The sequence below is a fragment of the Crinia signifera genome, chromosome 2, assembly GCF_055691185.1.
Source record: "Crinia signifera chromosome 2, ASM5569118v1, whole genome shotgun sequence".
NCBI lineage: Eukaryota > Metazoa > Chordata > Amphibia > Anura > Myobatrachidae > Crinia > Crinia signifera.
Window position 1 is genome coordinate 115,069,599 of NC_139218.1, and position 24,905 is coordinate 115,094,503.

The 24,905-nt window shown below is 42.2% G+C and overlaps 1 long non-coding RNA gene across 2 annotated transcripts; it reads right to left on the minus strand.

Annotated features, from left to right (window-relative positions):
• Window positions 1-1,695: 1,695 nt before the first annotated feature.
• On the minus strand, window positions 1,696-22,829 carry LOC146058831 (uncharacterized). Of its 2 annotated transcripts, none has more exons than XR_014469985.1 (3): window positions 22,695-22,829; window positions 3,326-3,416; window positions 1,696-1,839 (listed from the first exon to the last, which is right to left on the minus strand). It is a non-coding gene; the product is annotated as an uncharacterized LOC146058831 (long non-coding RNA). The 2 variants fall into 2 exon arrangements; XR_014469984.1 differs by lacking the exon at window positions 22,695-22,829 and adding an exon at window positions 9,277-9,305.
• Window positions 22,830-24,905: the final 2,076 nt, after the last annotated feature.

Sequence of the window (24,905 nt, forward strand, 5' to 3'; positions counted from 1 at the left end):
TTTAACTGACCTGGCATATACTGGGTCACCTAAGTGTCCATCTCCGTGCTTTGCTCCGCCCCTCTGGAAACCCCCTTCTGAAAATCCTGCGTTTGCCAGCGGGCGGGGCTACACGGGACCGGAGGGGGGGTGTCTTTCCACACCGATGCCACTCTTTTTCTTTCTATCTGTGCCAATGCATCCTAGTCTATTAGTGATACTCTGTCCCCCCTCCATCTATGCTGCTCTGCCCTTCTCGTCCATGCCACAGTTTCCTTCCATCTGTACTGCTGTCTCTCTCCTATCTGGTCCACTCTGTCTTTCCTCCAACTGCTTCACTGTTTCCCACCCAATCGCATCACTCTGTCTTACCTCCCCCAATCTGTGCCACTGTTTTCCACCCATCCGCATTTGTTAGTCTACCATCAGTGCTGCTTAGCCTTTCCACCATCTACGCATTTCTATTCCTCCTCAACTGCACCGCACTGTCTCCTCCCCCAATCAACACCACTTTTACCCCATCCTCTCGGCTCTGTTTACTGTTTAGACCTTCAGTTGCATAGACTGCATGTGTGTATTCCAATGAGCACACAAATCTGTGAATTAGCAGCTCCACCATTGTGTGAGTGACAGCAATCTCACTCTGTGAGACTGCTGAATCTGCACTTACCCACAGGCTGTGATGGCGTACCATATCTGCATTGCGCAAGGAACACGTCCATTAAGGCGTCAGCCTTAATGATCGGAATTTCATTGCTTTTTGGAGTTTGAGTGAAAGAGTTACAACAGGTTTCTGAAATGCCAGATCATGTGTAAGAAGCCTTAATGGGGCATGTGAAACCGTAAGGTTTTTTGTCTTTGGAATATATATATATATATATATATATATATATATATATATATATATATATATATATATATATATATATATATATATATATATATATATATATATATATATATAGCATGCAGTCCTGTTACCGGGGCTTTACAGTTTACAGGCACAAACCAGCAGATGACTGAATCTATGAAAAGCCTATATTAAAGACATTAGGTAGAGCTGCTGTAAGCTCACTGTGATGGACACTGCTTCTCATGCATCAAAGCTTTGATATAAGTATGGTTCTAAAAATAAGTATAGTTTACTAAAGAGTTTATGCTACTTGTAGGTAATGGTGCATGATGCTGGAACAGGTTCATGCAGGTAATCCCTGGGATCTCTCAAGCAGGAGAGATCTGTCTCCTGCCACATCACCTCCACAAAGTCTCTCAAAGCATACCTCCCAGCATGACCCATTCCAGCATGGCCATAATGCTCTATTCCTGGAATTCACACATAATTTACAATTACTATTTTTGAACATGAATGGTATGTGAACACAGGTGATGGTAATCATAAATTAAGAGGGATGTCCAGGAATAGTGCATTCTGTCCCTCATGGAGATGTTCATATTGGGAGGAATGCCCAAAGTACGCAAATAGGATCTACAGCTATCTACAGTCACATACCTGACAGTACATCAGACTGGATGACAGATTGTCCTTGGTCCTAATGACCTGTATATACAGTATGCATCAGGCAAATAAAAACCACACAATGCTGGGTTAGTTATGCTCATGTTTTATAGATCATATTATCAGAAGGAAATATTTCCTGATATATTATAGAACAATCATATACAAATGTATGTATATCATTACTAAAAATGGCAGGTTTTATTTAACCAACTTTACTTTTAAATAAAGCAAAAGCTTTGCCCAAAAGTTCAGGTATTCCCCTCTCATCCCTCATTTCTCCATTGTCAGCATTGTCCTGCTGTATCTCCCTTTCATGAGTCTCATGGTTGCTTTCATCCTTCCTACACCAGGAAGAAAAATGATAATGTCAGCAACTACAATAGTAGTAAATCAAAATGTAAACCACGATTAGTGATATCAGAGTGAAACTAGTTTTTAGTGATGAGGCACTTTTCCGACAGCCGGAGCAGCCGCGGGCTGTCGGAAATGGAAACAGATTGTCAAAAACAAAGAGGTTTTGACAATCTAGTATCCATTTTTGACAATGCAGATTTGACTTTTTCAAAAAGTAGAATCTGCATGGCTGCAATGTGGATGAAAACGGCAGCATCTAATTGGTATGTACAATATGTAAAACCATCTGAAATATTGCCACACACTGAATAACCCCTTTAGATTTTTAAAGTTACACATTTGATGATAAGCATTGACCACCCTACTCGCACAGCACTACAGTATAAATTCACAGTCATATCCAGCACCAACAAAAAAATGATTTATGTTCAGACCCATTTCTTAGGTGTGGCTCATTAGGTTGACAAAGTCTATGTAAACAATACTTATGTCAACATGAAAAGAAATACATGTAAATGATTGACGCTAGAGATCAACACAAGCAACATGTGGACATATGTCAATGTCGACACCTGAGTGCATGGACCCCCAATTAGTGTACAGCATCACCTATCATGACATTTCAGTTGCCATGCTCCAGGACTGATGCCTCACTTCACTATTGCTGCTCTTGGCACTCTTTTCTGTAACTTATAATTGTTCACATGGATGGTAAAGTGTGAAAGAGTTCAAGAAAATAAAGAAAATCGTAAAGGAATCCTGTGAAACTATTCATGTGTTGACCATTGCCGTTCCGCCATTTGGCAATGTTGACTAATGCAGATGTAGCCATGCTCATCGTGGCTATGATGCGGCCATGTTGACCCATCTGTTATGCCTAGTTGCAGCCATGACTCAGCCAACTAGGCTGCGGCAAACTGTAATGTATATGGCCATGGGTGTGACAAATATGCATGTTATGCTGGTGTTTACATGCATCTCAGCACACATGTCGCACCTTTGCAATGTCGGAATATTTTCCAATCCATACTTGAAATGTTGCCTAAAATATAGTCTGAATGATAATTATGTTTTTCAAGTAACATTTCCTCCATATATTATATTCCTAGAATATAGTTAAAGTTACATTATGAATGGAATCTTGCATAATGACTAACACTGAAAAGGCCTGGATTTCCCATTAGGTGCCTGCCTAGGACCCAGTGGGTCCCAAATGGGTCCCAAGTGGCACTTTAAAAATCTGTCCCATCCATGAACCATAACAGAGGCTGTCTTCTATGTAAATGTTTTACAAGGCTCAGTAATGTGGCTCATACCAGTATTAATATCACATACTGTATACTGGCACTGAGCTCCATTACTGTGCCTCTGCAAAACATCCCCATTGAAGTGCTGAGTTTAAATGCGATCTGAGTTTAAATGCAAATAGATTAAATTTTTATAAATATATAATTTAGTAATTTGTTGACTTACTTTTCTGCTTTTCCAAGTTGTACAAGACAGACAAGGGCCACAGCTGTCACCAGTATCACACATTTGGGCATCATCTTGGGAGTCTAAGAAGCTGTTTAATAACATACATTGCAGTTACTATGTGATGTAATTTCATGAAAGAATACTCCTTTGTGGACTTTGAAAATATGAACAGAAACCAAACCTTACATACACTGGGCTGGATGCAGTAAGCATTGTATTTTGCTTGTGATGCATCGGCCACCCTCTGTACAGCATTAACTAACACTGTATGCATTAAGTACATTTTAAAAAGACATCTCTTGTGTTAAGTACTATACTTTGTGATGATTGGAATTCTAGTTTTATGTCCTGGAATCTTATTTGCAACATTGCAGCTTACCAAGTGCCTGAGATGCCACCCGCCACATGACCGAATACCGACACCCCCAACACCTAATCCCCTCAGTACAATGCAATGTTGTGTGTACTGGAACACATACACTCGCTTGCCTCCACTAGAATGAGAAATCATTCCATGGTCACCGACCATGGGATGATTTCTCCTGCCTTTGCAAATAAAAGTCAGTCAAATGACTTTTATTTATGAGTTCTAGGACGGAAACGGGGCAGGCAGCTTACATCCTGTTATGTCAGCTATCCGCCCCAGGCAGGCATCGACCCACCTGCGTACCCATAGGAATGACCAGCATATTCATGGGGACACCCTTAAATTGCTGGCCGTTTCCATGGGTGAGACCATTTTTTCCCCCTGTCTGCCCCCTGCACTTTCTCCCCACAGTGAGTGGACCTGCAAGTGTGTAACTCACTGAAGCCTGATTGAAGGATATTTAACCGAGGGTCATAGTGAATGGAGTGCAGTTGCAAGAGGGAAAGTTTACCCAAGGGGTCAGTATATTGTTTCGGGACAAATGGTATCAATATGTACTTGTACTAAACTGTCTTGTACTGTAATTTGTTATGTGTTTTTGATCATAACTATGCTATGTAAAGCGCTGCAGAATCTGTGTGCGCTATATAAGAAACTGTTAATAAATAAATAAATATGCCTTTTTTACAGAGGAATGGTCAAGAACATGCCAATTACACTATAATTCCTCAAAATTGCAAAATCATAGTCTTAGCTCTCAAAAACTCTAAGACTAAATACAGCATGAATGGCACTATTAAGGCAGGTAATTACTGTAAGGGCTATTTCACACGGTCTGGCAGCCGTCAATTCCAGTGGTGGGATCCGGCTGCAACCAGGCAGCCGGGCTGTGGCCGTCCCGTGTGAATGGACACAATTGTGACCATTATTAACCACTGTGTGTGGCACGGCTTTTGGCCGTGTGGGGTTTAGCTGCCCGGCTGGAGCCGAAGCATGTGAAATAGCCCTAACAAAGCAATGAGGAAGGCAAGTCATATGCTTGGTTTCATAGGGAGAAGAAACAGTAGCAGGGAAAAAAATTAATTATAAAGGTAATGTATAGGCCACTGGTATGGCCTCAACTAGAATATCTTGACCAGTTCCAGAGGACATATCTCTAAAATGTGGTGCAAGACTTACTTGCACTACAAAACTTACCAGGAAATATCATATTATGTACAGTTTATAATAGAGATGTGCAGACTCGGATTCCAGAGATCCGAGCCCCCACGGACGTCATCATTCCGAGCCCGGCTCCGAGCAGCGCTCAGAGATTCCTGCCTGACTCGGGTCCGTCCGCGTGGTCAGAACGTCATCTCCCGGCGCCGGATTTCGCAAGGCTTTAAAAGCGGCTGCTGCGCCCGCCATCTTCACTCCAGTCTAGTAGTGGGTTGGGAGAGGGTGTGTTGGTGCTGCTGCTGGGGCTTAAACTTGAGCTTGACCTTGACCTTGAACGCAATATTTTTTAATCGCTGGGGCTGTCTCTCAGTGCTGCTGTGTAGTCTAACTGTGTACTTGTAGTACTACTGTCTCCTCTGTGCGGTCTACCTCTGGTGTGCTGTGCTGTAATTAATTATTTTATTCGCTGGGGCTGTCTCCCTCAGTGCTGCTGTGTGCTCTGTTCTCCTCTCTGCTTAGGAGAACAGTCTAACTGTGTACCTGTAGTACTACTGTCTCCTCTGTGCTGGGGCCTACCTCTGGTGCTGTGCTGTGCCTGTAATATTATATTATATATTAATAATTAATTAATTATATTATATATATATAGTCCACTGGTGCTGCCTGCACTGAATCTGCCAGTATTATTTAGTTACTCAGTCCACTGTTGCCACTGGCAGTGCTACTGCCTACCTAGTGTACCTACCTAGTACATACTAGGCTGCTATATCTAATTTAATTAAAAAATAATACTTGTGCTGTGTGGGACTGTAAAAAATAATTCCATGCTGCTGGTGCACTGACTTTTGCCACTGAGTGCCACTGCCAAGCAGTACCTAATATAAAATTAATTATTATATAAATTCTGCTGGTGCACTGCATAAAGCTACTGGTGGTGTGTAATATAATAACTACCTTTTGTGGTGACCACTGGCAGTGCTACTGCCTACCTGCATACCTACCTAGTACCTAGTAGTTTATTTTCTCTACCTACTAGGCTGCTATATTTCTAATAATTAATTGAATTATATATAGTCCACTGGTGCTGCCTACCTTCACTGAATACTGTGAATAGAGGTTGCCAGTATTATTTACTCAGTCCACTGTTGCCACTGGCAGTGTTACTGCCTAAGTGTACCTACCTAGTAGTACAAGTACATACTAGGCTGCTATATCTAATTTAATGAAAAAATAATAATACTTGTGCTCTGTGGGACTGTAAAAAATAATTTCATGCTGTTTGTGCACTGACGTGTGCCACTGAGTGCCACTTCCAAGCAGTACCTAATATAAAATTAATTATTATAAATTCTGCTGGTGCACAATACTAGTATTGCTGTCTTGTGCCTAGTACTGTCTTATCTACCTGTCTGGTGCCTAGTACTACCGTATCTACCTGTCTGGTGCCTAGTACTGCCGTATCTACCGCTGCAGTGCAACGCTTACATGAGCAATGTGTTTGTGCCGCACACTTGTGTGGCTTAGCATAGTTATCCAGCTACCTCGGTGCAACCTTTTGCTCTAAAAACAATATTGTGAGGTATGAGGTGTTCAGAATAGACTGGAAATGAGTGGAAATAAATGTTATTGAGGTTGATATAGCGTAGGAGCAAAAAAAAAAAAAAACAAATTCTGCGATTTTAGCAGTTTTTATGCTTTTTTAACAAAAAAATCAGAACCCAAAACTCAAAAAATCCAAACACAAAACACTTAGGAGGTCTTTTGCCAAAACCCATTAGAACCCAAAACCTCAAGGTAATCAGAACCCAAAACCCGAAAAGTGGCCGGTGCACATCCCTAGTTTATAACAGAGAAGGGAAAGGAGGACACAATGGAGATTTTCAAATTTATCAATGATTTTAAAAAGTAAAGGATGGAGACTTTCGTCAAAGCAAAATAAATGTTAACACACGAGGAGACATGCTAAAACCGTAAGGAGGGAGGTTCAATGGACCTCCTCTACTTTTTTTCTATATAAAATAGCGTCTCTGCTATCGCTTTGATGTCACAGAGCTTTCTTAAACGTAGCATATCTAAGACAGACCTCATAATCTTTCCACCCTCCTGCATAACCTCAACTCCCACAATATCATTATCTGTAGATGACACAACTATCTCACCTAGCCAACAGGTGCATTGCCTTGAAGTTATCATTGACTCCTCCCTCTCAGTACCTCTCACAATCTGTATCTATCCATCTCAAACATATTAACAGGCTCAAAACCTTTCTCAATCATAATCCCAGTTAGACTCACTCACTGGTCATGTCTAGATTGTTACATCTATTCCGTAAATTGAAGTTGTGAAGATTATAAATGTCTTTTTTGCCTGAGAAATCAGCAAATTTAGAGTTCTTAGGATATTTATTCTCCGAAAGTGAAATCATACATATTAGGCAGCCAAAAATGGCTGACCCTGAAACATTGAATGGATCAGTAAGGTCCATATGATGCTTCATTGTGTAAATGTATAAAATAAGTAAGCATAAAAGAAATAGCGTGGGTCTCTTACCCATGAGCATAGCCAGCCCCAGGGTCTTTAAACCGATCTTGGTTTCCAAAATATGGGACAAATTACATAGATGTTTCCCCATACTTCATAAACCAGCACTAGGCTCTTGGACCGGTCCTGGTTCCCAAATATGGGAACAAAATAATTAGGGGTCCCCTGTATTTTTTTTTAAAAACAGCACTGGGCTCCAACATCCAGCAGGGAAACTTTCTACACAAGGACCCGTGGTCAAAGCTTTTTCTCTGGGGGAATGGGGACCCCCCCCAATAAAGTTGTCCTCCCCAGGCCACCCAAGGCCAGGCTGAAGCCCCTGGATGGTGGGTGCCTGGTTAATAGCAGTATATAGGTTATTCTTGCCAATATGCACAGCAAAGTGACAGTAGTCTATCCATCATAGGCCACATTTGGGTATATATGTAGAGTGCTGCCGTGTGGCTTGGTCAATCTGCTAAGCATCTTGGAAAAACTAAAGCAGCTTTGATAAATAAAACTTTTAGCACATGGGTAAATGCATTTCATTTTGGAGGTTGTCTCTAATCTGTTATGGTCGACCACACTTAGTCTAACGCATCTAGTTATACGGTCAATTGGTCTACAGCAGGCATGTCCAACGTTGGCCCTCCAGATGTTGTGAAACTACACATCCCAGCATGCTTTGCCACAGTTTTGCTATTAGAGAATGCTAAAACTATTGCAAAGCATGCTGGGATGTGTAGTTTCACAACATCTGGAGGGCCAACGTTGGACAAGCCTGGTCTACAGCATGTTGGTCTACAAGCATTAGGTCGACATGGATATAGGTCAACATGGGTCAAGGTCAACATGGATATAGGTCAACATGGGTCAAGGTCAACATGGATATAGGTCAACATGGGTCAAGGTCGACATGGATCTAGGTCGACATAGGGTTAGGCCGACGGGTCATTAGGTCGACATAATCATTAGGTTGACAGTGTCAAGGTCGATGGTCAAAAGGTTGACATGGGGTTTTTCACTGTTTTTTTAGCTGACATGTGCCGGCAGGTGGTATTTCATGCCCTACCATCCACAAGGGCGTGGTGGGAGAATAAAGTAATACCTTGCCTGGAGCAATGCGAGCGAAGCAAGCGATGCGAGGGGATGCGGTGCACTTTAAAATGTGTCTATGTCGACAGTGTTGACATTCGGGTCAAAAACAGTGAAAAACCCCATGTTGACCTTTAGACTGGTGACCTAGACACCGTCAACCTAACCCCATGTCAACCTAGTTCCATGTCGACCTTGACCCATGTCGACCTATATCCATGTCAACTTTCCCCATGTCAACCTATTGGTGTCGACCTAATGCATGTCGACCAACTTGCTGTAGACCAAATGATCCCAACCCTCTAGTTAGATGCTTAAAGATAGTCAACAGCGTCTAGATTGACAATAATGAAATTTAGACACAAGCGTTAGGTTGAATGGAACGTGATCAACAGACACATGGTCGACATTAGTTTTTCACATTTTTTCACCAAAAAAATGAAAAACTCATGTCGATCTTGTTCCAGTCGATAATGCTCCCATCAACACTTGCGTCTAACTTTCATGAATTGTCAATCTAGATGCCGTTTACTACCTTTAGGCATCTAACTAGACAGGTTCTACTAAGAACACTGTTGATATGCTATACCATAACCCTTTGTTTAGTAATGATATCTATAAATATATATACACACACACATATATATATATATATATGTGTATATATATTTCTGCATTATTACTGCATTATACTATTAATTTAATCAAGAAAGTAGTGTTTACTGTAATATAAAATAATTGTAGAAGAATAAATGGAATTCCCAGTATATGAAAAACAAAGTTCAGTAAGAACATGAGCCATACTCACTTGTCCTTGTTGAAGTTAGCACAAGCTTTTTTTCCAAGAGTGACCAATATCCATCATTTCAGCTTTTTATATTGTAGAGCTGAGAGTTATTCAACCTTTAGCTATTTGAGATAAACATGGCATACACATCACAAGCAGCTGGTGTGACACCAACACTGTAACATAAGCTTGTGATTTAAGTCATGGTGAGAACCTGAGCCCCATCCGGTTCTCACAGGATATTGTTGAATACTGTTGTATATTGTTGAAAAAAGACTTAGGGGGAATTTTACTAAAGTGCCGAAATAAGGCCGATCCTGGTTACGAACTTATACAACCGGCATTAGTCATATTTTCTGTAAAATATGAATCGTGATCAGGGAAAATTCACTAATCTGCCGTATTCACCGCATTTGTATTTTCCAATGTGGTATCCATTCGTATTCATCTTCGGTGGCCATATTTATGGCTGCCAAATACCTGCAAAGTGGAAACATCACAGGAATTGGAAGCACAGCCTGGCTTCTTCAATGCAGGACGCCGGCGGCAAATTAAAATGCTGCACCGGCTTTTGAGCCAATCAGAGATTGTTTACCGTTAGCCAATCAGAGCAGCTTCTGGTACATGAGCTCTGATTGGCTCATCAGCCAGTGTTGCATTTTAATTGGCCACCAGCGTCCTGCATTGAAGAAGCCTGGCCGTGCTTCTGGACCTGCTGAATTGGGAGGTAAGTGAAAGGAGGAGGGAGATGGGGGTCTGCATGCACAAGCACTACAAACTGTGAGATACAGTATGTACAAATAAATCTACCTCCCACACTGACAGCTCATCCACCATGAGCAACTCCACAGTGCCTGGCATGGGGGGGAGGCCCAAACTGGAAATCAATTCCGGGCCCCAAAATCCCTGGTGGCAGCCCTGTAGGAAAAGACATGCATTAACTTGCACCTCCAGATACGTTGTGCACTTGCTCTCTTTCCCATGTTTTTTACACATGGGCAAGACAGTTTAGGGACCCATGGCCTAACATACTGTATGGTTGCAATCAGAGCGCCCTTGCCACAGGCTCTAGTGAACAAGCCGTGGTAATAAATTTTGCTGAAGCACAACATAACATAGCTACGTTTAGGTACCGCATTATAGATTACGTTCCCTCATGATACGAGGTGATGATAGAGATAAACATAATTTCCAGGTAGACTGTAAATGGATACTAACTTTGAATACAATCAGTCTAGGAGGCCTCAATAAGTTTCTAAATTTGAGTTGTTTTCTTTAGTCAGTGTATAGTTTGTTTTATTGCATTTGGTTTGTTTTTTGTCACATGATTATACTAGAAATGGAGCGACAGCTCCGCATAAATTTAATAAGGAAATTTTATATTTTTCAACAAGCATATGAGTCCCTAGGAGTGCTACATGTCCCTGCTGCTTGCACATGGTGACCAGAAAACTTTGTACCTGATGCAGGCACCCAGGGCAATATCTTTGATGCAACAGTGAGAGCCGGACACACCTGTGTTTTTTATTATTTATTTATTACCAGTTTCTTATATAGTGCACGCATATTCTGCAGCACTTTAAAGATAATTTTCGAACACTCACATCAGTCCCTGAGCCAGTGGAGCTTACAATCTATATTCCCTACCGTATGTACATGCACACACAGACATTCTAGGGTTATTTTTGATTGGTGCCAATTAACCTACCAGTATATTTTTGGATTGTGGGAGGAAACCGGAGTACCTGGGGAAAACCGATGCAAGTACGGGGAGAATATACTGTACAAACTCTGCACAGTTAGGCACATGGTGGGACTCGATCCCATGACCTTAGTGCTGTGAGGCAGTAATTCTATCCATTGCACCATCCATACTGCCCTAATATGTAATAGTAATGTACTGAATAATGTGCTGTATGTATACTGTATAATATGTACTGTATATACACTAAGTGTAGTAGATATAATTTACAGCAATCACTTAACTGGGAGCAGCCGGACCTGTCTCTGATGCCCCCACCCCCGGACTTTTTTCCGCAAGGTGACCTTTATCCACATCCTGAGGCAGCCCTCCCCCCAAGCAGCTGACCCACCCAAAGCGACCTCCTCAGCACCAGGCATAACGCCACCATCTTTCTCGGCCATATACACGCATATATTTACATATATATATATATATATATATATGAGTTAAAGCTTTTATATATATATATTTATATATATACATACATATATATTTTGAAGTAAAGTGTGTTATCAGTAAACGTTTTCAGATATTGCCAATATTATAAATTTAGGAAATGGTTCAAAGGAAACAATATAAGCCCAGGTTTTCATTAAGTCCCCTAGGGGATATCGTATCCAACCAAAAGATCCATCTACATTCAAGTTGTAGAAGCATACGACCCCTGTCACCTCCCCATTTAAGTGGGGCAATGTGATCGATAATATTTGATCTGAGGCTTGCCGCAGAGTGTCCGGCTGCCAACCAATTTTTGGCTACCGGCTGTTCAGCCACCCCCTTAGAGAGAGCCTGACGGATGGCCAATCGATGATTGGCCATCCTCTCCCTAAAGGTGGTTTCTGTTTTGCCTACATATACCAAGGCACATGGGCACATTAACAAATAGAGAACAAACTTCAATGTGCACATCAATACATGTTGAATCTTATATTGTTTCCCTAAATGTGGGTGAGAGAATGTGTTGCCCATTGTAAGGGAATTGCAGGTTGTACAATCGATAGCAACCAGTTTTCCTTCGTAAAAAGTGACCTGTATTAGTCCCAGGGTTTAAGTTTGTTATGTCCACTTTGACGAGTTTTTGCTTTAAATTACTACCTTGTGAGTATGCTGGCATAATCTGAGTATCATATAATGCCGGGAAGTCCTTGTTTTTTATTTATGATGGGCCACAGTTTTTTAATCTCATGATTGGTGTTCTGGCAATCGTGAGATTAAAAAACTATGGCCCATCATAATCACCGACAAGGATACTACAGTATATATTATTGATGTGAGTAGAGGTACGCCCCTCTGAATCCAGTAGCACACGCAGGGGGGGTTTCTGAGTACCCAGAAACACCCCCAGGAGTCTAAGGGCACTAAGCTGAAAGCTGAGGGCCCCCTCTTTCCATGGGTACAAGGATTTTAAAAATCGGCCCTTGGAAACCGGAGATATCTGACTTCGAAGCAGTGGTCCCCATCCAAGCATGTTAATTGCTTTTCCCAGTCAGATATTTCAGATTCTGTCTGACGTAGAGTTTTTCTGAGGGTATATTCCAAAAGCTGGGACTCTGCCCCTTTGAAGGACACTAGTAGCTTGTCTCTACTGTACTCAGAACTAGAGATATCAGCCTTTCAGCAGCTGGTTACTGCTCCAGCTCCACACACCTGGTATGTAGTTTTATATACTCGTTGGCAGATTGCTCTGCCTCCGGAAGTCTGATCCCCTAGTCCCCAATACCAGTTGGTAGGTGGGATTCTCTAGTTTTTAATTCCATTAAAATCTAAGAAATCTATTTTCGGGAACTGGAGATATCTGCAGTCAAGCAAGCTGTCCTCCCACCAGAAAATTATGAATAATAAGCCCACTCCACTATATATATTTATTATTATTATTATTATTATTATTATTATTATTATTATTATTATTATTTATATACATTTGGTCTATCTATAATACTTTAACTGACCCGGCTTTGCTTCGCCTCTCTGGAAACCCCCTTCTGAAAATCCTGTGTTTGCCCCTGGAATCAGACCAATTCACAATTTAAAAGAAGCCTTTTGATATAATATTTGCATCCAATTTGTGTGAGTGGGGTAAAGAAACAGAGAAAACCGTTTGATTGGAATTCACTTTATTATATACTTTACTACGTTGCAGGGAAGGGTGTATGGATCCGCACAGACTTTGACCATCACTTAGAGCATTCTAAATATACCATCTATTGAACCAATATCTTGGACTACCTTTATACAATTATTGTAGTCTTGGATTGGTGGTGCGCCCAACACATTCAGTAATTGTGACTGAATACAAGGGGGTTTGTTTGCAAGGAGCAAACAGAAAGACAAATGTGCCTTTTTGGGCGCACTCTTTTTTATGTTAATTGTATGATATGATTGTTTAGCTTAAAACATAACTTTTAATGAACTCATCATGTAAAAATTAGGGAGCACTTATCATTGATTCTCGAACAGTGAGTTACGCATTATATCTTGACTGTCATTCTAATGACCATGTAAACTTTGTATCTTGCCTTGGCATATCACATACTTTACTACACATTGTGTTTTTTCAGATTTATTTATACAATATCTGGAACTTTCACTGAAAACCCCGGACTTCGCGCTGTGAGGAAACTTTTTCTCCATTCAAAAAAGAATTGAAGGATTAACCCTTTCCTCTGATAGGATACATATGAGGGAAGTATCCTCTCTGTTTTTTGTGCACCTTTGATTTATATATTGCACATTTTTTCATGTTTTTTGCACTACAGATGGGGCAGGTCCCATCTTTGCAGGGGATGGCGATGGTGACAGCAGCCACAATCCCCCGCCAGCGCCATATCTATAGTGAGAAGGGGACGCGCGCGCACGAGAGGCTCGCGTGTCCCCTTCCGACGGTGCTTCCAGCGCTTCCCCCGGGTCACCGCCGGCTTGTCGGTGGTGACCCGGGGTCCCCGCTGCCTGCCCACACCCCCCCCTAACCCTGTCAGTCTCCCTGAAGCAGAGACGGACAGAGTTCCCATCGCCCGCCGACGGAGATCGAGACGCGCATGCGCGTGAGACGCACACGTGTCTCAGTCAGATGGCGAGCCAGGCTGCTGGCGGATTGGCAGCGGTGACTTATGACAATCCGCCAGCAAAGAAGAGGCCTGCCCCATCTGTATTTCTTTATTATCAGCACTGTGGACTGTGGTTGCAACTCCCAATGCGGGAACCACTTGTGGCCAGCGTGTAACCCCATCTGCGCAGAATAACGTCACTGACATAATTATAAAAGTCCCATATCAAAAGACAGGTATTTGTAGCGCTGAACAGTGAACCTGAAAGAAAAAACTGTGTATCATATAAAAGTGGGACCGACATGTACACTGGCAGGGGCGGGGGTTAGACAGACAAGGAGAAAGATCAAATGTATAAGCAGACATGGAAATGCAAACCAGGTAATAAGACATGATCTACAACACATAGGCAAAGTTCTGGATGTGCTGATTGAGATGGATGTCAGAACATAGGCAATATAATAAAAAAAACATAGGTGAAAGATGTCCATAAGCAGCAGTTCAGGGAAAAATATTCATTCAGACCTGCCTGGAGCAATTGTGTTTAGGCAATAAATCCATGCTGCTTCGCATTGTAAGAGGAGTTTGTTGCGGTCACCCCCTCTGTGATTGGTTGGGATCTGTTCAAGCATCCAGTATCGTAGGGATGGTAGAGAGTGGTGGTGACTCTTAAAGTGCCGGGCCAGGGGTTGGTCGGATTCTGGCCCTTCAAAGGCCAATTTGATGGAGGAGCGATGGACCGTCATCCTCTCCTTGAAGGTGCACAAAGTCTTGCCAATGTAAAAGGAGCCCACACTGGCAATGGATGGCATAAACAACAAAATGGCTGGAGCAAGTAAGTACTTGTCGGAACTTGATGGTGGCCCCAGATTGTGGGTGTTTAAATGAAGGGCAAGTCTCCAGATGCTGGAACATGGCCAATACACCAGTAATTCCCCGTTTGTTTTGTTAGAAAGTTAGTTGGCGTGTTCGTGCCCATATTGCTGTAACTCTTGATTAATAGATCCTTAAGATTATGTTCTCTTTTATAAAAAGGTAAGATGCTTGTGCCCTGTAGACTTGGGAGATCTGGGTCTGTAGTAATCATTGGCCAAAACATCCTGGCAGTGCGTACCAGTTCATTGCTAGCTGTGAATAACATGTTAATCTGCCTTGGGGAATGTCTTTGTGGACTATGGGTACCAGAGTCAAGGTGCGTGGAATAGACAAGGCTTTGGCTTTGGCTGGTTTAAGCTGGGAGGCTTCATAGCCTCTGTCAATGAATTTGTTGACCATTTGGTCCATTTGAATATGGGTCTCTGCTTCCGGTCTGCAAATGCGTCATGCATTTAGTAGCTGAGAGAAGGGTAGCCCACATTTCAGTGCTGGCGGATGGCGACTTGCAGCTGACAATATGGTGTTGCAATCCGTTGATTTATTGTAAAGTGTTGTGGAGAAACTGTCAGGACTGATGGTGACACATACAAACAGAAAATTAATTGATGTATTGCTGCAAGTGGATGTAAATTTAATGCTTACCTCAGACTCATTGAGGTGGGTGATAGTAGATTGCAGTTGGTCTGGTGGACCTGTCCAAATGAGAAAGACATTGTCTATGTAGCAAAGGTATAGAGCCAGTCTTTTGCTATTTCAAACATAAACACATTAGCGAATGTAGGGGCCATGCAACTGCCCATTGCACACCCTTTAAGTTGCAGGAAAAACTCCCCATTGAAGAGGAAGCAATTCCTTGTCAGCATAAGTTCCAGCAGTTGTAGGTAAAAGTCCACATCTGGGCCAGTATATTTATTGCTGTCAGTGATCACTCTGCGGGTGGCTGCCAATCCTCGAGCATTGGGGAATATTGTTGTACAAGCTCACCACATCAAGAATGTAGAATATGCTATGAGGGGAAAATGGTCGTAAATATTGGAATTTCAGAATAAAGTTTGTGGTGCCCTTCAGATATGCACCTTGTTCCTGGATCACAGGTTGAAGGAAGACATCAAGGTATTGTGATATGGAATGGTAGAGGGAGCCTCGGGCTGATATGATCCTCCATCCAGGGCGGGTGGCAGGCATCCTTGTGGAGCTTTGGTAGGGTGTACAATAAAGGAATGATGGGAGTGGTAACTTTGAGTGTATCCATGCAGTGTTGTGAAATGATGTTATTCAAAGCAGCTGCTTGGAGGATGGAATCCATTTCCCTTTTAAAGCTCTGAGTCGGATCGCCGTCCAATTTGCGGTATTCTGATGTGTCCACTAGTTGTTTGTAAATGTTCTGCTTGTAAAAGGCAAGATCAAGAACAACCCAACCCCCCCTTTGTCCGCTGGTCTGCTAATGATGTCATTATAGGTGCTGAAATTCTTCAATGCTGTAAATTCTGCTTGTGATAATTTCATGTGTTTAGGTATATTACTGGTCATGTTGCTACATGCAGTTTTATTCATGAATCGGTGGTAGCATTTAATTGAATGATTGTTAGAAGGGGGATCAAAGACAGGCAATGCGTAGGCAGGCAGGTTAAGTGCGTGGAATGGAGATGACATCACCAAAGTGTTCTTTAAGATGAAGTGACCAACAAATTTGTACATTTTTACTTTGCTTGCAAACGAGTTATGCTGGTTAGTGGGGACAAAGGACAGACCATGGTTAAGAACCAAAATCTCAGTGGCTGTAAGGGCCTTGGATGATAGATTGAATACTAGGGATTTGTTGTTTTCCCTCTTGTGTATCATTTGCCACTGCTGGCCCCTCCTTGTGCAGTTTCTATGGCCCCTGTGCAGGTCCTGGTCAGAGCCCCTTAAGGGAGTTTTTTGCTATTGATGGTAGTTGGAGGGGTGGCAGCAGCGTGGTCAGTGCACAGAGGATTCTGAGGAAGCTGCTGACCTTTTAAGGAGAGGCAGGGAAACGCGTAAATCCTTATCTGGATACTGGCCGTATTCTACCCTGCTGCCCGGGTTCTTATTCCAGAAAGGGCAGCAACAAGCGATGCATTGATTATGGGGAAGGGATCCCTCCTAAAAACTGTGGAGCTCCACTTGCAAGTATCCAAGTAATTTAATTTCATGCTGCATGATGCCTAAATAAATTAAGTCGAGACTGTAACCTCATTATAAAGTCCGGTAACTATCGGCAGAGAGTAAACCCGACTAAAGTCATTGAGAATAAAAAATAGAAGAAAACAATCGGGTGCGATAATCACGTGTTTGCTCCTCTATTCAATATATATAATATACTAACATGTGTTAGTTTAAGGGCATTAAGGATAAGAATATCTGAAAAGCACGTTATAAGTAATTAGAGCTGTGAGAAAGCTCCGGAGAACTTACTTGACTTGCCAATCCATTGCAAAGTATTTTGTGCTATATCAGTATTAATTACCATGCTGCTTTGAAAATAGGTTCTTTGAATAATTAAGTATTTATTAATATGATTATTATTTTTCTAGCTGTGAGAGAGCTCTTTTGTATTAATTATATTGTATTATAAAGTTAATTTAAATACCGGCCTGTATATGTGGAATATTGTGTAATATTTTAATATCATACTAACTATATTTTGGTTTTAATAAATTAATTACTTTCATAAAGCACTGCTTTTTATTTTTTTTCTTTCTCCTGAATCTTAGGGGCAGAGTACCCCTAATTAGCAGCTGCATAATGAAAGTAATTGTGAATTTGCGGTCCACCATTTTCCATTTTTACTTTTTCGCATACCAGAAGGACACCACAAACTTTATTCTGAAACTCCAATCATTACCACCATTGCCCACTCTGCGCTCTTGATGTCTTGAGCTTGGACACCAATATTCCCCATGCCCGAGGATTGGCAGCCACCCACAGATTGATCACTGGCAGCAATAAATATACTGGCCCAGATGTTGATTTTTACCTACAACTGCTGGAACTTACGCTAACAAGGAATTTCTTCCTCTTCAATGGGGAGTTTTTCCTGCAGCTTAAAGGGTGTGCATCGGGCAGTTGCATGGTCCCGACACATGCTAATGCATTTATGTTTGAAATAGAAAAATACTTGCTTCTCTCTCAGTCACACATAGCACAATATTTGGCTCTATACCTTTGCTACATAGACAATGTCTTTCTCATTTGGACAGGTCCACCTGACCAACTGCAATCTACTATCACCCACCTCAATGAGTCCGACGTAAACATAAAATTTACATCCACTTGCAGCAATACATCAATTAATTTTCTGGATGTATGTGTCACCATCAATCCTGACGGTTTCTCCACAACCCTTTACCATAAACCAATGGATCGCAACACTCTATTGTCAGCTGCAAGTCACCATCCGCCAGTACTCAAATGTGGGCTACCTTTCTCTCAGATACTGTGTGCACAACACATTTGCAGTTTTCTTGTAGTTGGGTTTTGTACCGTGCTCTACTCGAGGAGGTGTGAATTGGTGCAGCAATTTCTGGGTCCTGTCCAGGAACCCAGTTATTGTTCAAAAATGGTGAGGGGATAGAAATGCGCACTCCTGCAAATGATGTACCACTGTGAGGTAGTAACCTTTTATTAGTATCACTCTGTGTACCCAAAAATGTTGGTTAGGCAATACAAATTTACAAAGTATGGTTTGTACTAATGTTTGCTAGTGGGCAGCACTAACAATATGAGGATGACACATATTTATTTGGATGACACAGTATATATTTTGCACATGAACATTTAATGTACACAACAAATATAATTGTGCATGTAAAATAGAACTCTCGTGCTGTTGGGTGAGGGGGTGGGATAGGTAGTTTGGGGGGTGGTGGGTTGCAGTAGGCGACCTGGAATTTGGGGATTTGTGCAGGGGTGGTTGGAGGGGAATTGGGTTCCCTGCAGGAGACACAGGTGGATGGTGGTTCAGTTAGAATTCAATTATTTGCTAGTGTGTTGGTGCAGTAAAGATACGCAAGAATTGTGTCTAGAGTGCACTATGTTAATCCACCTGGATATGTTGTAGTATGCCAAGCTAGATGTGTAGGAAGTTCGATTGTATGTCAAAGTGTAATTTATGAGTATAGCTGACCCTGATTGTCTATGTCTAGACTGAGTGCTGTGGATGGGTTATATTGTTTGTGGCTCAGAGTTTCCCTCGGAAGGGACGGAGAAGTGAAAAAAAAAGGGGGGGGGGTTAAAGTGTGCAGTTCACTTATGGTTATACTATTTCGCTAATGTTGAAGTCTGCATTATGCCATCTAGGTTGCATTGTCTGAAGCGTATAGATTCACTTCAACTCTTCCTTGTTGATTCTTTTAGAATAGTCACCCCCTCTCCAGTTGACTGGAACCTGAGTGATGGCTGTGATGGACATTAGTGACGAGTCCATGTTATGTGTTTCCCTGAAATGTTTTAACAGGCTGTGCTGCTCGAGGCCTATCCTTATGTTTCGTATGTGCTCATATATTCTGGTTTTCACAGGTCTTAGCATTCTGCCCACATACTGTTTGCCGCATGGGCATGATATGACATACACTACCCCTTTGGTGTGGCATGTGATCTCCTGTTTTATTTTGTGTGTTTGTCCAGTGGTGTATGATGTTATCTCCGTTACCTTCTTTTTCCCTTGTCTGTCTGTGGTTTTACATCCCATACATGTGCCACAGTAGTGGAAACCCGGTGTTTTTGTGGTACCTTATATTCTGGTTTGTACACTACTAACTGGTGGTATGTGGTTATGTACCAGTTGCGTCTTGAGGTCAGGTGCCTTTCTGTAGACTATTTTGGATCTGTCCGTCAGTACTTCTACCAGCGTGTCATCTTCCATTAATATGTGCCAATGTTTATTGATTATGTGTTTCATCTGGTTTGCTGAGTCGTTGTACTAAGTGATGAAGTATGGACCTTGGTCTGTGTTTTTTGTTGTAGTGTTACTTTTCTTGTCTTCTAATAAAGTGTTTCTGTTTATTGACGTGATTTTCTCGTATGCCTCGTCCACTGTTTTGCTGTTGTAGTTTTTTCTTTAAATTTCTGCTTTAGTTCCTGTCCCTGGTTATTGCATTATTCGGTACTTATGTATTATCTGGGCTCCCATGTTAAATGCACCCCATTTTTTCATACCCCTACTATCCAACTACGCATGGAGTTGATTTTATATAGTGTGGCGAGCGCAGCGAGCCACCGTGCCTGAAGCGTGGCGAGCGCAGCAAGCCACGCGAGGGGACACGGTCTCATAAGAAAAACGGGAGCCCAGATATTACATAAGTACCTGAAGTTCAAGTTGTAGTTATTATAATTTAAGTATTTGGTGAACTCTTGTTTCTGGTCCCTCCCATATTATCAAGACATCATTAATGTACTTTCGCAAGTGGACGAGGTTTGCTCTGAAGTCATGCCCTCTCCATATGCTCTCTTCCTCCCACTTGCTTATTAAGAGGTTCGCATAACTCAGAGCAAACCTCATCCCCATGGCTGTTCCTGTAGTCTGTAGGTAGTACTGGTTGGTAAACCAAGTATAATTATGTTCCAATATGTATTTTATGGAGTCTAGAATGAACTGGGTCTGGGTATGTGGTATGTTGGGATCTGATTCTAGAAAATGTCTGGCTGCTTCTATCCTTTGTGTGTGATCTACAGTATAACCGTATATAGGGAGGTCACATCACTGGTGGCTAGCCACATGCCCTCCCTCCATTGAATGTCCGAGAGTGTTCTTAAAGTGTGAGTTGTGTCTTATAGGAATGATTTTTGGATGCTAACATGTGCAAACGCATCAGCGTCCTACTGTAACCGGGAGGAGAGTAGGCTCAAACCTCTCAGAAAAAATGTGCTCTAGTGCGCATGTTTCAACTGGCATCCGTGGAATGTCCAGTTGTCCCGTGACTGACGGAACTGCCCCTGTACTGCTGGTGCTAAGGAGCAACTACAGACGGAAAATATGACAGGCGCTGTCCAGAGTAAGACCATGCCGCTGCTGGAATATCTGCTCATGTGTATGTGGGTAGACTAGGCAATCCGGCACAACTTTAGGGAGAATTTCAAGGCACATGCATAATGGAAAAAGTGACAAATGGATAAAACAATGAGAAATAATAAAAAAAGAAAAAAAGTGACTGAGCGCGGTGTCAAAACCTTATGACCCACACTATCAAAATGTCAAAAAAGTAAGCAAATATAAAAACATGACACATGTAGCACGTGTGTGCATCTTGCTCCATGCTGTCACATGAAAGAATGCATACTGAATAAATGAAAAACCGGGTAAGCCGATGTCCATCAAAGTAAATAGATGTACAGTAACAATGTGTAGTAAGGCAATCATCGTTACACAACTGAAGAAAGACACATTCTACAGCAAACAACATACTGGCAATAAGAAAAACCACTATTGAGTATGTTTGTTCAGTGTCCGCTGAGTGTATCAGCATGGCAATAAACAAATAGGATTGAATAAACAAATGGACCTGGCAAATCAAGAAAAACAAGAAAAAGAGATTGATTCATTGAGCCCTAACGGGGCTATTAAATTCAATTTGTGGATCCAGAATGTTTCAAGTTGTAATTGCGCTCGCTCTCTGTCTCCCCCTCTTTTGGATGCTGGCACATGATCAATTAAACGATATCTCAGGGTGTGAGTGTTTAGCCATGACAAAACGTCTGGCCACAGGTTGGTCGACATCTTTTCCACTGAGTGCCAGCCTGATGGCAGAGCGATGTTGGCCAGCCCTTTCCCTAAATGTGCAGACAGTTTTACCCACGTAAATCGGCTTAACCGGTTTTTCATTCATTCAGTATGCATTCTTTCATGTGACAGCATGGAGCAAGATACACACAAGTGCTACATGTGTCATGTTTTTATATTTGCTTACTTTTTTGACATTTTGATAGTGTGGGTCATAAGGTTTTGACACCGCGCTCAGTCACTTCTTTTCTTTTTTTATTATTTCTCATTGTTTTATCTATTTGTCACTTTTTCCATTATGCATGTGCCTTGAAATTCCCCCTAAAGTTGTGCCGGGTTGCGTAGTCTACCCACATACACACGAGCAGATATTCCAGCAGCGGCGCGGTCTTACTCTGGACAGCGCCTGTCATATTCCCCCGTCTGTAGTTGCTCCTTAGCACCAGCCGTACAGGGGCAGTCCCGTCAGTCACGGGACAACTGGACATTCCACGGATGCCAGTTGGAACATGCGCACTAGAGCGCATTTTTTTCTGAGAGGTTTGATCCTACTCTCCTCCAGGTTACAGTATGACGCTGATGCGTTTGCACACGGCAATCCACCGCAACCCAATGGGGAAGGACACCGCACAGGATCTCACATGGGTGCACTGTTTGTTCTTTAAAAGTCTGGTGAGTACCTTTGTCATTTGTGTTCTTGATAAAAATCCGAGAGGATTGAAATGTCGAACAGAATTTACCTGTGTCCAGGTGTAAGATTTCTAGAAGAAAACCAGTGAGTGCCACCCTAAAAACCTTGCATATATATATATATATATATATATATATATATATATATATATATATATATATATATATATATATATATGTGTGTGTACTGCACAAACAGGACATGCGGCACTTGGAGACTGTAGCTTGGTGAAAGCAAGTGAAAAAACTTTATTGCCGAATCTACGTTTGGGGGTCGGAATCACCCCTTCTTCAGGATAAAAAGCATGTGTACAGACAGTGTATATATAGTGAAATAAACTCTTACCTCCTCCCTCCGTCCGTCCCCCGGCCCACCGGCGCCTGCACTGGGTCTCCGGTCCGCTTCCGGTATCGGCTCTGTGCTTCCGGCGGAAGTGACATCCCGGACCCTTGTTCGGCGTCTGCCGCAGCCTGGCAACAGGGCGGTATCTAGGAGACCAAAATGTAAACAAACAACATTATCACAGTGATCAGTGCAACACTCAAATTACAACCAGTGATTCTAGGGGCGGGTACGTGAGGCTGGATCACAGCATCACTACTCGCCATACAATGCATAGTGAGTTAAGACTCCTGCTATGGAGATATAAAAAACAATTTAAAATTTAAAAACCGGAATGGCTGTCCCCATTTATGTTAATCTGCATGGACTAAGAAATGTTACTAATATTTTATACAAAAAATTTTTTATGCTTCTGTCAGTCTACCCGGCTCCACCCACCTTTTCATTGGTGGGGCTTTTTAACCCTCTATAGCTGCTATGGGTCAGACTGTAAAAATGCACCAATGTCGCTCCCCTGTGATCTAATACTTGCTGGAACATCTAATGACTCGTAAGGCAGCAAGCTGGGCAGATGTGCCCACCGACCGTTACAATGATGTTGACACACCGACACACCACTAATTTATAGAAAATTCGCCAGGCCTAGTGACTCATTCAATCCCTTAGGCTTAAGGGTTTCTAGGCGAAAAATCCACTGTGTCTCTAACTGTAATAACCTTCTGCTGCGGTTGCCACCCCGCAGATCCTGTGGTACATGGTCCACTATCTTATATTTAAGAGTGGCCATGCTGTGTCTACTATCCGCAAAATGGCGAGCCACCGGTTGCTTGCTTGTGCCAGTGGCTAGAGCTGTACGGATGGCACATTATCACATATATCACAAATTGTGTGCTACATGTGAGTGGCCAGTTGATCTTAACCTGCTTGCCAGAGTGGGGATGCAGTATGTAATCCCCGGGTACCAGATGGCTACATGTGGCACACCCTAGGCATTTGAAGCAGCCATTTCTTCTGCAAAGGAAGTGTGTGGGCTTAGGAATTTTAAATTTACTGACATCCGTCTTGACTACCATGTCCCTAATGTTTTTACTGCGGGAGTAGCTGGGCATGAATTTTGTGCCCTTAAAGCCTTTTAAGTCCGGGTCACTTGTAATAATAGGCCATAACTCCTTAGCTTTTCTGCTGGTGTGCCTACTATGGGTGTTGTATTGGTTTACCCAGGGGAAGATGTTCTTCTCTAAATTTTTGTTGGACTGAGTGAACAACTTTGCCCTATCACGTGATTTGGCCTTCTCCCTAGCTGCTGACAGTTCCCTCGGAGGATACCCCCTATCAATGAACTTTTGGGTCATTTTCTCTAATTGACCCTCCAACTCCTCGGGGTTGTTAGTTGTTCTACAAACCCTGATATATTGGGAGTAGGGCAGCCCTTTTACTGCTGCTCTGGGGTGAAAGCTATCATGTCGCAATAACATATTGCGGTCCGTGGGCTTAGAGTACATGCTCGTACTCAGTTCTCTCGTACTGCTATTGATTTTGATCTTGATATCCAAAAAGCAGATCTCAGAATTGTTACAGGTCATGGTCAGTTTGATAGGGCTACTGGACAGGTTATGTACATCAATAAGGTCTCTTAGCTCCTGCTCCTCACCCCTCCAAAATCATCTATATATCGATGATACACCATCAGGTGTTCTGCTGTGCCACTTTCCTCAAAGAACAGGCTGCACTCGGTCTCCCACATAAATGTGTTGGCAAACGTAGGAGCCACCGTGGATCCCATAGCGCAGCCCATCTTCTGGCGGAAAAACTTTCCGTTAAAAAGAAAGAAATTATACAACAATGTAAACTCAAGTAGACTCAACATAAAATCGATGTCCGGGCCCTCATATCGCGCATTCCCCGTGACCAGTCGCCTGACCGCTTGTAATCCTGCCACATGGGGAATGCACGTATATAGGCTTGTGACATCGATGGTTGCCATCACCACATCTTCAGGAATTAAACCAATGCTAGCAAAACTTTTCAACAAGGTGCTAGAGTCCTTAAGATGGAAAAAAGTATTCTGTATACATGGTTGCAAATAATAATCGAGGTACTTAGCAATCGGTTCACACATCGAGTCCCGGGCCGAGATAATCTAGCTTTAAAAAATATTTTTTCTTCTAATCTATACTCATGCCCTCGCGTCCTGGATTCCTTTCTTGTTGAAAA